Source organism: Gallinula chloropus, assembly GCF_964237585.1.
Source record: "Gallinula chloropus genome assembly, chromosome: 32".
Taxonomy (NCBI): Eukaryota; Metazoa; Chordata; class Aves; order Gruiformes; family Rallidae; genus Gallinula; species Gallinula chloropus.
Window position 1 is genome coordinate 651135 of NC_140117.1, and position 11894 is coordinate 663028.

An 11894-nucleotide genomic window follows, 5' to 3' on the forward strand; every position below is an offset into this window, starting at 1 on the left:
GGTTCAACTGCCAACCAAGATCACTATTATGCACTATTGAGCATATCTGAAGGGTAATGCTGACCAGAAAAAGGGACAGACTGGCTGATCATAAGCCTAAAACAGGCAGCAGAGATTCGAATGCAAGAGATTCTAACATTAATTCAGGATAATAGGAATAGGAGTTTTGAATGAGCAGGAAAATTGTTTAGGGCTGATAAAGAATTACTAGAGTAACACGCAAAGGGAATTGTCATAGACCACCACAATAGAACACATTGGGAATCAGAATCTCTGTGTAAATTTTAAATCAAAATTAATATTGAAAAATCTCTTTATATTACAATTTGAAAGTGACTCAGTAATGAGAAATATGTTTGAAAAAATCTCCCCAAAACAGATAACTGGGTGCAATTCAGGAACATTGGAAAAGGAAACATACCAGGGAACTACTGGCAAATTGATTTCTCTGAGCTCCCATGAAAAGGGGGGTACAGATACTGATTGGTACTTACAGACACTTGTACTTTACTGTCCTAAAGAACCTGCTCTGACAGGGGAGTTGGACTCAATGCTCTCTTGAGGTCCCTTCCAACCCCTCAATTCTATGATTCTGTGACACCTTTTCTGGGTGGCCAGAGGCATCTCCTTGCAGAACTAACTGGTGAGAGAGGTAACTAAGGTACTGCTAAATTTGGGGTACCTATGGTCACCTCATCGGGGAGGGGATCACATTTTTGTGCACAAGTAGTACAAGTGAGCAAGATAGTGGGAATTGATTGGTAATTACACACTCCTTACAAGCCACAAGGAAGTGGACAGGTAGAAAAGATGAACCACTTGGTAAAACAACCAATAGCTAAAATTTTCTAAGAGGCAAATTTGTATTGCTATCAAGCACTACCTATTGCAGCTGTAGGATACGTGGAAATTCTCGGGCTAAAGAAAATCTCAGTCCTTTGGAAATATTACATGGAAGACCATACCATGCTGAATATAAAGGAGAGGAATCAGGAGATTCTTACTTGCAGAATTATATATCTCTGGGATAACAGTTGAAATAAATGAAGAAAAGTGCATTAGGCACCAGGGCCAAAGGTTTAAACTACCCTAGACACCCTTTTAATTCTAGTGCACATGGCACTGCAGGAGATGGTTTAGAGTCCATGGCGGTATTGGACAGGCGGTTGGACTTGGTGATCTCAGGGGTCTTTTCCAACTGTAAAGATCCTATGAGATGGGTGCTGCAGGTGTGGGAGGTCATTCAGTGTGAGATCCTGCCTTGGTAAAGATCAGAAGCCACACATACATACAACATCTGAGGGCACACACTTTGTTGGAAGAACACTTTGTCGGTGTGTTTGCACCTGTAGAAGCTCAGAAAATCATTTAGTGAGAACAAAACTCCATTACAAATGAGCTGGTCTGCATGTCAGCAGGACTATGAAATATTTCAGAGGGTTGGTCAAGGAGGAAAAGAAGCTGTTAATTGCTGTGTGGGGGGCTGTTGGGCTCATGAAGTGCAGTGGGATTTGTATGACCTGTGTGGGTCTCATATTTAACCAGGCCAGTTTGTCCCTGGGAAAAGCAGCTTTTAGGTAGCCCTCATTGTATTCCTTGTGATGTCTGGCTGGTTGTTTATGTCTGAAACACTCCAAGTGATGCTGGGTTTTGGGTGCAGGAACCCAATAGGCTAAACACAACAAGGCACCATGACATACAGCCCGTGCATGAGTTGGGGCTGAAGCCACAGAGCAACCTGCACGTTTCCTGTTGTTGTGCTGCAGAAAGCCTCATGCAGGCACCATCATCACTGCGGTCTGAGGTGCATCATGATGCATCCTGCTTGCACCCCTTTGGGTGGACTAGCTCTCCCTACCTCAGAAACGTCTTGGAAAGGCTTTTCTGGAGCCATCCAGACCAGGATCACAATATGGATATCGAGAGGCTCCAGCCATCCCCAGTTCTCGCCCCAGCTGGGGCAGGAGGTTTTCTCTTCCTCAGACGTTCAGCTCTCCCCAGGAACACTTGTCACCAGTGTCCTTTGGATGAGTCCTCGGGCTGGTCTTCAGAGGGGGGTTGTGAGCAGAGCCAGGCAGAGCCCTGACCCCCCGTTAACCGTGTCTGGGCACCAACCCAAACACATTTCTGTCCCACCCACCTGCAAAATTCGACTTCACAGATTTCAGCCCAGCCAGACCCAGAGCTGCAACCAACGGATTGCAGCTGGGACAGCTGGAGATATGATGGAGCCGAGGGCGAGTAACCATGTCCTGGCCACGGCTTGCACATCCCCACATGGCTGCTAATGATTGCATCATTACAGCATTATCAGTTCTGCCTGCAGCAGGAATACAACACACAGGCTGTACCAGGAACATGGGGAAATGAGCTCCAGCCCAGCTGAAACCTTCGGAGCTCCGTCACTGCCCTCCTGCTCCCTGGGCTGGGATGGGGCTGAGGGTGACATCTGTTCCTGCAGCACCGAGGAGAGGAGCATGGGCAGGGTCTGCAGAAGGGCAGGGGCTCTGTGGGGAGGTGCTGGAGGTGGAAGTGGAACAGGATGTGCTGTCCCTGAGGCACAGCTCAGTGTCCTCTGTCCACACTATAAACCATGGGCAGATGGTCTCTGCATTGAATGAGGCCGGTGGGAAAGTGAAGATCTCGGCCCCACTGTGACCATTGATGAAAGTCACCAGCCCCCGCTGGCAGTCCAGACAGACCCAGAATCTGCTGGGGACCTGGGACACAGAGACGGGTGTGCGAGGAGAGGTGAAACACTGAAACTTCCCTTCCCAGTGCCCCATCCCCCAGGTCCTTTTTTTGGGGCTCATGTATATATCCCCCTTCCTGTTCACAGAGTCTCTGGCCACCCCCACAGCCCACCATGAATCCCCTTCTACCTCCCCCTTCACTTCCACCTCCCAGCAGTGCCCCCCCCCTCACTGAACCCCTCCTGGCCCACCACACAGGGCCAATAATTAAATCTCTGAGGGGTGTCGGGCAGTCCCTGCTGTGTGCTTCCCAATCTCACACTTCTCAGATCATTGGACAGGACAAGCCTGGGATGAGCCGTGTTGGGATCCAGGGTCACCATGTCTGCAGGGACAGGAGGACAGGAGGAGCCGGAGCATGAGGGGCAGAACTCAGGTTTCACCCCCCCTGGGGACAGGATCTGCCCTTCGGGGCAGTATTGGATCAATCCTCTGGGAGGAACCGACGAAAGGAAGACACAGACGCTCAATATGAGTGTTCAGTATACTTCACTTTATTAGCCGTGTCGCTTTCTTATATACACCTTGATAATTAGCTCATACATATTGCAAAAGCTAAGCTCATCATTGGTTAATGTGCTAAATGCCAGCCTGTCCCTTCATTGTTCTGTTTACACATTCCTGCGGTTAGAGCATCTCCTTATCTTCTCCTGCAGCTATAACAGAGGCAGCAAGATCCAGTCACAGTCGGCTCCAAGGTTAGGCCGACTGTGAACTAACCCTTACCCTATTTACAGCATTCTAAGCAGATCCAGGCTGCCGTGTCCCTTCTCTGTTAGCCAACACTGAACCATGCTCCCCACATTTCCTCCGTTTTTATTTTGTGCTAGAAAAACCTCCTCAGTTAGTTGCTCAAGCTTTTGTGTAAGGCAGCCAAAAATCACCCTTGCTGCAATTAAAATTAATATAATAACAAGCAATATGCGTAGCCCTTCCTTAATTAATCCCAAAATCCATCCACCTACATTGCCAAACATTTTCCTAAACAGGTCATCAAACCAGTTGTTTTCCATGGTAATCTTCTGGGTGTGGTCCTTTAACCACTTCAACTGCTCATGGATCGATTGGCCATGGTCGGAGAGATTAAAGCAGCACATCCCTTCAAAATCCTCGCACCCATGTCCCTGTGCCAATAGCAAAAAATCTATAGCAGCTCTATTCTGCAATACCGCATGCCTCAGGCTATCCATATCTTGTGACATCCTGGAAAGAATTTGCGTGGTGACGTTTGATTGTTTAACAGCCCAGCACGCAAGATTATTAAGGTTGGTCATAGCATATGGAATTGCTACATTTGGCGCTAATGCTGCGGCAAAGAATCTTTCTGCAGGACCCCACAACTCCACGTCATCCTTACAATCCGACCCTAATGTTTTTAACTCCAGCAGCCTGCGTCCACTGCTTTTGTCTTCCCTCATTGCAAGGGTCAGGTTTAACCATTGCTGATCATGAAGATTAGGGGCAAAGAGCATTAATCTCCCTATGTAGCAGGGTCCTTCTAACGGATTGGCAGGTATCCCTTGCCATGCTCGGTCCCCACAAATCAAAAACATTGCTGGGGGTAAGGCCATGGCTCCAGTAAGGTTAACAGAACTCGTATTAAATGCTGCGAATGCAGCATCACTGCAGGTATCATTGTAGCCACAATAAGGCCCGTGTTGGTCGAAACCGGGCGTTCTAGAAGTGATATTGGTCCACTGTATACTTTTAAAATACATCTGCACTCCATCATTGAGTATAAAGCATGTTTTGGTCCAGTTTTGGCTACTATTTCCCACTGCCACAGAGCCCAATAGATCTAATTCTTGGGGGTCCCAAGGCAACGTATGATTCAGGCGAGCTAAAACTTCCACTATGCCCTCAGCGGTGCTTCTCCACCACTGTCCTAGTGAGGAGATGTTAGAGATATTTGTATAAGGTGCAAACAAATTTACCAAAGTGATTAATTAGTACTTATAACGAGTTTTGAGAAGCTTATCTTATAGCTAATCGTTAGCTTATCTTTGCTGTCTAAAAGTTATTTGCACACCTGCTGTGTTTTGTCCATCTTATTATGGCTCGTTAACCACATGTTCACTTACTCTCAAATATTTTCCTACAACTCCTTCTTGGGTTGAGGCAGTGTGTACCTCTGTCTTCAAGATCACTATGTTTGAGAATGTAATTACCAAATACCTCTCAGCATGAGTAATTTTCCTGTCTTATGGGAATTCAAGGATATTGTCTTCTGTGAGGAGAGCCAGGCTGCCGGCAGGCCCACTGTCCTCCTTGCCAATTTTTTCCCTTTTAGTATCTGTGTTACAAAAACTGCTTTTTGAGGTCTCTGCAAGGGCCCTTTGCAGAAAGCTCAATGAACATGACAGTAAATGTAAGACAAATACCATAATTATCAAATCAAATAATCCAAATTTGACCATTGACAATATCCATCCTGAAATTCCCCAGTCATGACACCAACTGTAAGTGCCTTGATACCTTTGCTGTTGCACTTGTTTGCTTTGCCAATCAGGAGTGTCAGAAGTGCAGATAACATCAGCCTCACGTTTCCCTGCAGGCACTCATTGCAGTCTGTGACCTTAGGCTGTGCAGAAATCACTATTGCCCTAATTTTCATTTAGTACAAACACATGCATTTTTCAATGACTGTCAGATCATTCAAAATATCCCACAGCAAAGTTCATAGTCCACTGTGGCTGCACTTGGAACACTTGACTTCAGTCACTGGGATCAGGATCTCGTCCTGGTTCATGCAAGCTTGAGTTCTTCTGGATCCATGGCTTTATCCGCTTGGCTCCTGTATCTGTAATGACACAGGCAGATCTCCTTCCCAAGTTAGTACCTGTAACTTGATTCTTAATAACACTTGACATCGACTTTTTGCTCCCTTTCCCCCCCCCCCTTTTTTTTTTTTTGCATGGTTCACCATTGGGGGTACCAAACTGTTCTGTGTTCAAAACATAAAGAGCTTTGTGAGAGTTTGATTCATACATTCTACCATGGCTTTGCCTGTAGGCAAATGTGGTGTCCCTGTAACATGGGAAATGTTCGTGCTATATATTCTGAGCTGTTGTCCAGTTTGATTTCACGGGGTATTCAAGTGCTGCTAAAGCAGAGCACACTGACTGGATGCTCCCATTTGTGCAGTAGCTCACACTGCCAGAAAACACAGTAATCTCTAATTCTTTCCGCTGGTAACTCATGAATCAAACTTTCAATGTCCAAGTTTTTTCTGTAATCAAATTCTCATCCATGTAATGATAAAAGATTAGATCAGGATGCGTTTTTCATACTGGAGCAAGTGTCCAGGCTACATAAGTCTGGCATATAGTCAGTGAATTTTTATGCCTTGTGGAAGCAAGACCCAATAATACCTTTTGAAAAAAAAACAAACCCAATTTCTTAAAATTTTTACATGGCCCACAAACTTGTGGAAGGCTTTATACGCTCCGTAGTCAGTTACTCCTGTATTAAACATTGCAAATGGGCAATATTTTTGTCCAAGTAAGTAGCTAGTAATCAGCCCATATGGGGATTTTCTGTTTTTCAGGTTGAAATTCTAAAGTAAGCTGCCCAGTTTCAATGATTGCTATCAAAAATCCCTTTGCTAAGTAGGCAGCCTTGCTCTCAGTGGATAAATGCATCTCTGAACCCATAGCACATACAAACAAACGCTGCAAAGCAAGTCATCAAACAAACAACATTGCAAGATGCGAATTGTCACATCCAGTCCGTATGGATGGGGCAGTTCTCCCACTTCTATGGCAATTCTGCCAAGGCACTGGGCTGCGCAGCATGGTGTCAGTGGTGTCGGCTGCTGCCCGCAGTGCCCTTCTACTCTCCGTGCTGTGAACCACAGCGCGACCCCGACGGTCACTGGGGCCGAGCCCTGGGTGAGCACTAGGACCTGGCGGAACACCAGGACCTGCCGCACGGTCTCCCTTTTCCGTCCACCTCCCACCGGCCCACTATTAACTCTCTCCACCACCCGCTCAGTCCCACATAAACTTTTCCCAAGTTCCGCAACTGAGCAGGAATCCAAATATCCTGATGTAACCCTTTATCCTATTCTGACACCATCTTACGTGTCCAGGCTGTGACGAGCAGTCTCTGCAGAGTGTCTCGGGCATCAGGAGACAGTGATGTATTGATGAGTTCGTCGGGAGGTGTGGGTGATGTGTCCATCTCCGTAGGATTCTTGTCCCTGTGCTTAGGTTCCTTGTCCATGGGGGCAACACTGCTCTGTGCCTTAGTTGGTGATTCTTCATGTAGGTAGATTTTATCTCAGTAATTTTCGGGTGGCTGGGTGGGCAGTTCTGCACACCCTTTCCCAGCAGGGCATGCCATCGCCCACTCTGCTTCTTTCCAGCTTTTCATGGACAGGCTGAAGTTGTCGATGTCAGTTAACATTTTCGAATGCGTCATAGGGTGTTTTTAGGCTCAGTAAAAGTTAAAGGTAACCAGATATTAAAGGCAGTCAGTTGTACGTTTGTTTCCACATTTTTCCTTCCAAAGGTATAGTAGTGGGGGGGGGCGCAGGCCGTGGTGGCAGATTTACGCGTACTACTCGCTCCCCTTCCCGGTCAGTTCTGACAGATTTATCACTTTGCTCTGATAGCACAGCATTATTACTTGGCATAGTAACTGGGGTAGATGAAAGAGCACCCAGAAACAAAAACACATTCTTCATCGTAGATTTTTCCCTTTTTAAATCGGTTCTGTAGAATCCAGAACTGGTGCTAAAGCTGAAAAGGCTGAAGAAGCAGCTATGTGTTCTGTCTCTATTTTGGTTAAAGTCCTTTTACTTGATTTCCAGAGAGTTATTAAGGATTTAGTTTCTTTCGCCCGAACTGAGGGTTCGTCAAGGATTTGAGCTCCAATAGCTTCCCAAGTAGGTAAATCAAATGTGCTGTCAAGGCTTGTTATCAGTTTTCTTTCTTCGCTGCTCAAAAAGGAGGGGTTTTAAAGACTTCATAATTCTTAATCACTCTCTTAGACAGCAGATTGTGGAGGAATTGCCTCACAAGCCCCTGATGTTTTAAAGGGTTCAGCTGTTACCGATAGTCCAGTTGGGGCGGTAGGTACATAATCACTTTCCAAGACTGACTTTCCGGCTTATCCCCTTTGATCTTCTACTTGAGCAGCTTTTGCTTGATATTGCTTTATGCAGTTAACTCGTGAACCGTGTGCGGGTTCTGAAAACACCCCTTAACATACCCATAAGCTAATAACCCCGGTAATTCCTTTTTTAGATCTAACCCCTTAACATCCCATTTTCTTAAAGTATTTGCAAATAAATCATATGCCACTTGCCTATCCATCGTGTAATCCTCAGCGCGCCGTTGCAGCTTCCAGGCTTCTGTGGCACGTATGGCCCAAAATTACCTTTGTAATCTTTGGGGGCGCACCCTGATTAAGTCGCTGTCCTGCCTGCTTACAGGACCCAGCTCGACTTCTTCGACCGTGGTGCCGCGTCGCAGTATTCATGTCGGGGGATTGGGAGTTGACGAGAATCACGTCGGGGTCACCATTTTGTCGGAGAAGGAAGACGCGGACACCATGTGGTTCGTCAGACCGTCTCAAACTTTAATCACACAAGCATAGCTTAAATATAGTAGTTAATTAGCTCATTGAATATTGCAAAGCCGAGCTCATCATTGGTCCAGCTAATCACTTGCAGTCCTGCCCTTGCTTACATTCTATTACACATTTGCTTACATTCTGTTGCATTTTGTTATGAGAAAGACCTCTTTCTAAGACAACAGGACTGCCTGCAGCTGGTCCCAAGGGCACACTGACTTTGAACCAACCTTTACCCTACTTATGCCATCTCAAGCAGGTCTGTGCAGCTGTGTCCCTTCTCCAACAACCAAGTCTGCACTGAATCCTCCACACTGGCCACATAATTTTTGATAAAAGCCAGGATGCCATTGGCCTTCTTGACTCCCTGGGCACACTGCTGGCTCATGTTCAGCCTGCAGTCACCCAACACCCCCAGGTACATCTCTTCCTGACAGCTCTCCAGCCAGTTGTTATGTCCCATGTGCAGCACTCCACACTTGGCCTTGTTAAACTTCATCCCCTTGGTTTCAGCCTATGGGTCCAGTCTGTTCAGATCCCTCTGAAGAGCCTCCCTACCCTCAGGCAGATCAGCACTTCCTCCCAGTTTAGTGTCATCTGCAAACTTACTGAGGGAGCATCCAATCCCTTCATCCAGGTCATTGATAAAGATGTTGAACAGAACTGGACCCAGGACTGAGCCCTGGGGGATGCCACTCGTGACCGGCCTCCAGCTGGATTTGGTTCCATTCACCACCACCCTTTGGGCCCGTCTATCCAGCCAGTTCTTAACCCAGCTGAGGGTCCACCTGTCCAGGCCAGTGGCAGCCAGTTTCTCAGTCAGAATGCTGTGAGAAACCGTGTCAAAGGCTTTACTGTCTCTCCATGTCCCCCACTATTCCTGTACTCTGTCACTGTGGTGACCGGCAGAGAGCAACACCCAATTCGATATGAATGTCAGGTGAAGCCGTTTATTGGGTGAAATCCCACAGATTAGAGACATTTGTTACTGCAAACGTGGCAAGCTGAAAAACTGCTACTTGGTTACACACACTGTTGACACCCCACTGATTGGTCAGTGATTATAACGAGTTCTGATAACCCATCTTATCGCTAAATATCCTTAGTTTACCTTTGATGCCTAAAAGCATCCGCACACCGGCTGTGTGACCATCTTATTATGGCTGGTTCTTGACATGTTCCGTTACTCCCAAGTTCTTCCCATCACAACTCCTTGGTTTAGGGCAGCCTGTACCCCTGTCATCAAGGCCTCTGTGTTTTGGGAATGTGATTATTAAGTTCCTCTCAGCACGAGTAACTTGTCCTGTCTCATGGGCACACGAGGATGTTGTCAGGGCCTATGTTTTGGGTGAAGAGAGCTAGGCCACTGCCAGGCCTGCTGTCTTCCCTGACAATTCCCCCTGTTGTATTTGTGTTACAGAAACTGCCTGTAGAGATCTCTGCAGGGCCCTTTGCAGAAAGCTCAACAAACATGGCAGTAAGAGTAAGACAACCACTACAACTGCTAAAATCAGCAATCCGGTTCTGGCCAGTGACAATACCCATCCTGACATTCCCCACCCATGAAACCAATTGTCCAATCCAAAGAATCCATTTTCTTGCTGTATCTTTTGTGTTTGATCTGTTAATTTCTGAATGCTGGCATGAATGGACTGAGAGTGGTCAGACAGGTTCCTGCAGCACGTGCCATCAGACTCTTGACACCCGTGTCCGTGAGCCAGTGATAGGAAATCAGTTGCTGCAGGATTCTGTGAGGGGGCAGGTCTCACAGAATCCACATCCGTAGCCTCAGCTACCTTTGCTGTTGTATTTGTTTGCTTTGCCAATCAGGAGTGTCAGGAGTGTCTGGGTGTAGGTAACAGCAGCTTCTCTTCTGGTACAGGCAGCCATTATTGTCAGTGACCTTAGGCTGTGGGGAAGTCACTATTTCACTAATTTACAGGCGTATTTTAAAGACTGTTAAATAGTTCAATATTTCCCATAACAAAACTCAAGTCCACTGTGGCTGCACTTGGAACACTTGAGTTCAGTTCCTGGGATCAGGATCCCATCCTGGTTCACGCAGACTTGCTTTCTTCTGGATCCACAGCTTCATCCACTTGGCTGGTCCCCACTTGGTTCCCGTATCTGTAATGAAACAGGCAGATCTCCTTCCCCAAGTTAGTACCTGTAACTTCATTTCTTACTAACACCTGACATTGACTTTGTTTGATCCCTTCCAAACCTCCTTTCAGACCTACTCCATGTTTCACCACTGGAGGTACCAAACTGTCCTGTGGCAGATATAAATAGTTCAAAACATAAAGAGCTTTGTTTAGTCGATCAGCTGGAGAGATCTCCCTCTCTCCCCCTTTTTGTTTGTGAGGCAAACGCTTGAGAGTTTGATTCATACATTCCACCATGGCCTGGCCTGTGAGCGAATGTGGTGTCCCTGTGACATGGGGAATGCCCCAGAACTGGCAGAAGGTTTGTGTTGCCTGTGCTCTATATCCCGGGCTGTTGTCAGTTTTGATTTCAGGGGGTACCCCAAGTGCTGCTGTGGCAGAGCACACGTGGCGTTGGACATGTTTACTGGATTCCCCCGTTTGTGCAGTAGCCCCACACTGCCAGAGAAGAGGGATCTCTCTCTCTTTTTTTTTGGTTTATTCTTGGTGCCAAACTTCCAGTGTGCCTGTGCCACAAAGATTCATGCCAGGAGCAAGGCCACTGGTAAATTGCTCACAGTCTGGGCACGACTGTACAATCCCTTTAGCCTTGGCACAATAGTGGTATTGTCGTTGAAGAACCTTGGCACATTGATGAAAGAATTCATGTGACCTTTGAGCCTGTGCAAAACGGTCTACTGAGGGAGCGGCCCATGCTGGTGCTACCAACCTGTCTGCTCTCTCATTTCCTTCTGCTAGACCTTGAGTTAATGCAGTGTGGCTGCGGATATGGGTAATAAAGTACTGATGCTGTCAGCCAGATAATAGAAGCCACAGTTCCTTAAACAATCTATACAATCCTTCAGCAAAAATGTAGGTACTGGAAAGCTCCAACATGGTAAACACAGATAGCAAAAAGGATGATCCTTTAGCACTAGTCAGGTACCAGTTATACATAGATGTATAAGTAGACTTACTCATTTGTTGCAGTTTTGCGTAGCTGTGTTTTATGGAGAAGGGATGGGGGGCTGCAGAGATGACTGCTGAAAGCAGCAGCTAGAAGCTCTCTGAAGGCCTCAGAAAGTAAACATCAGCCGATTCAAGGCCAGAGTTGCTGCTGGCCAAGGCCAAGCCCATCAGCGATGGTCACAGCACCTCTGGGAAGCACATATAGGCAAAAAAAAACCCCAAACACAGGCAGCTGCATTTTGCCCCCAGAGAAGGGAGTGAGAAGATGTAACAAACTGTGCAGACACCAAGGCCAGGAAAGAAGGAGAGAGGGAGGGGGAAGAATCAGGCTCTCCAGGTGCTGGAGAAAGAGATTCCCCTGCAGCCTGTGGAGAAGACCATGGTGGAGCTGGTGTCCCCTCTCAGCTCATGGATAAGAATGGGGAGCAGAGACCATCTGCAGCTTGTGAAG

General features: G+C 46.8%; 1 protein-coding gene across 1 annotated transcript in view; it reads right to left on the minus strand.

Moving 5' to 3' along the window:
* LOC311202782 (class I histocompatibility antigen, F10 alpha chain-like) overlaps positions 1 to 11894 on the minus strand; it is a gene marked incomplete at its 5' end in the record, with an annotated part of 129951 nt that overhangs the window by 25617 nt on the left and 92440 nt on the right. The gene's annotated exons all lie outside the window — the stretch shown is intronic.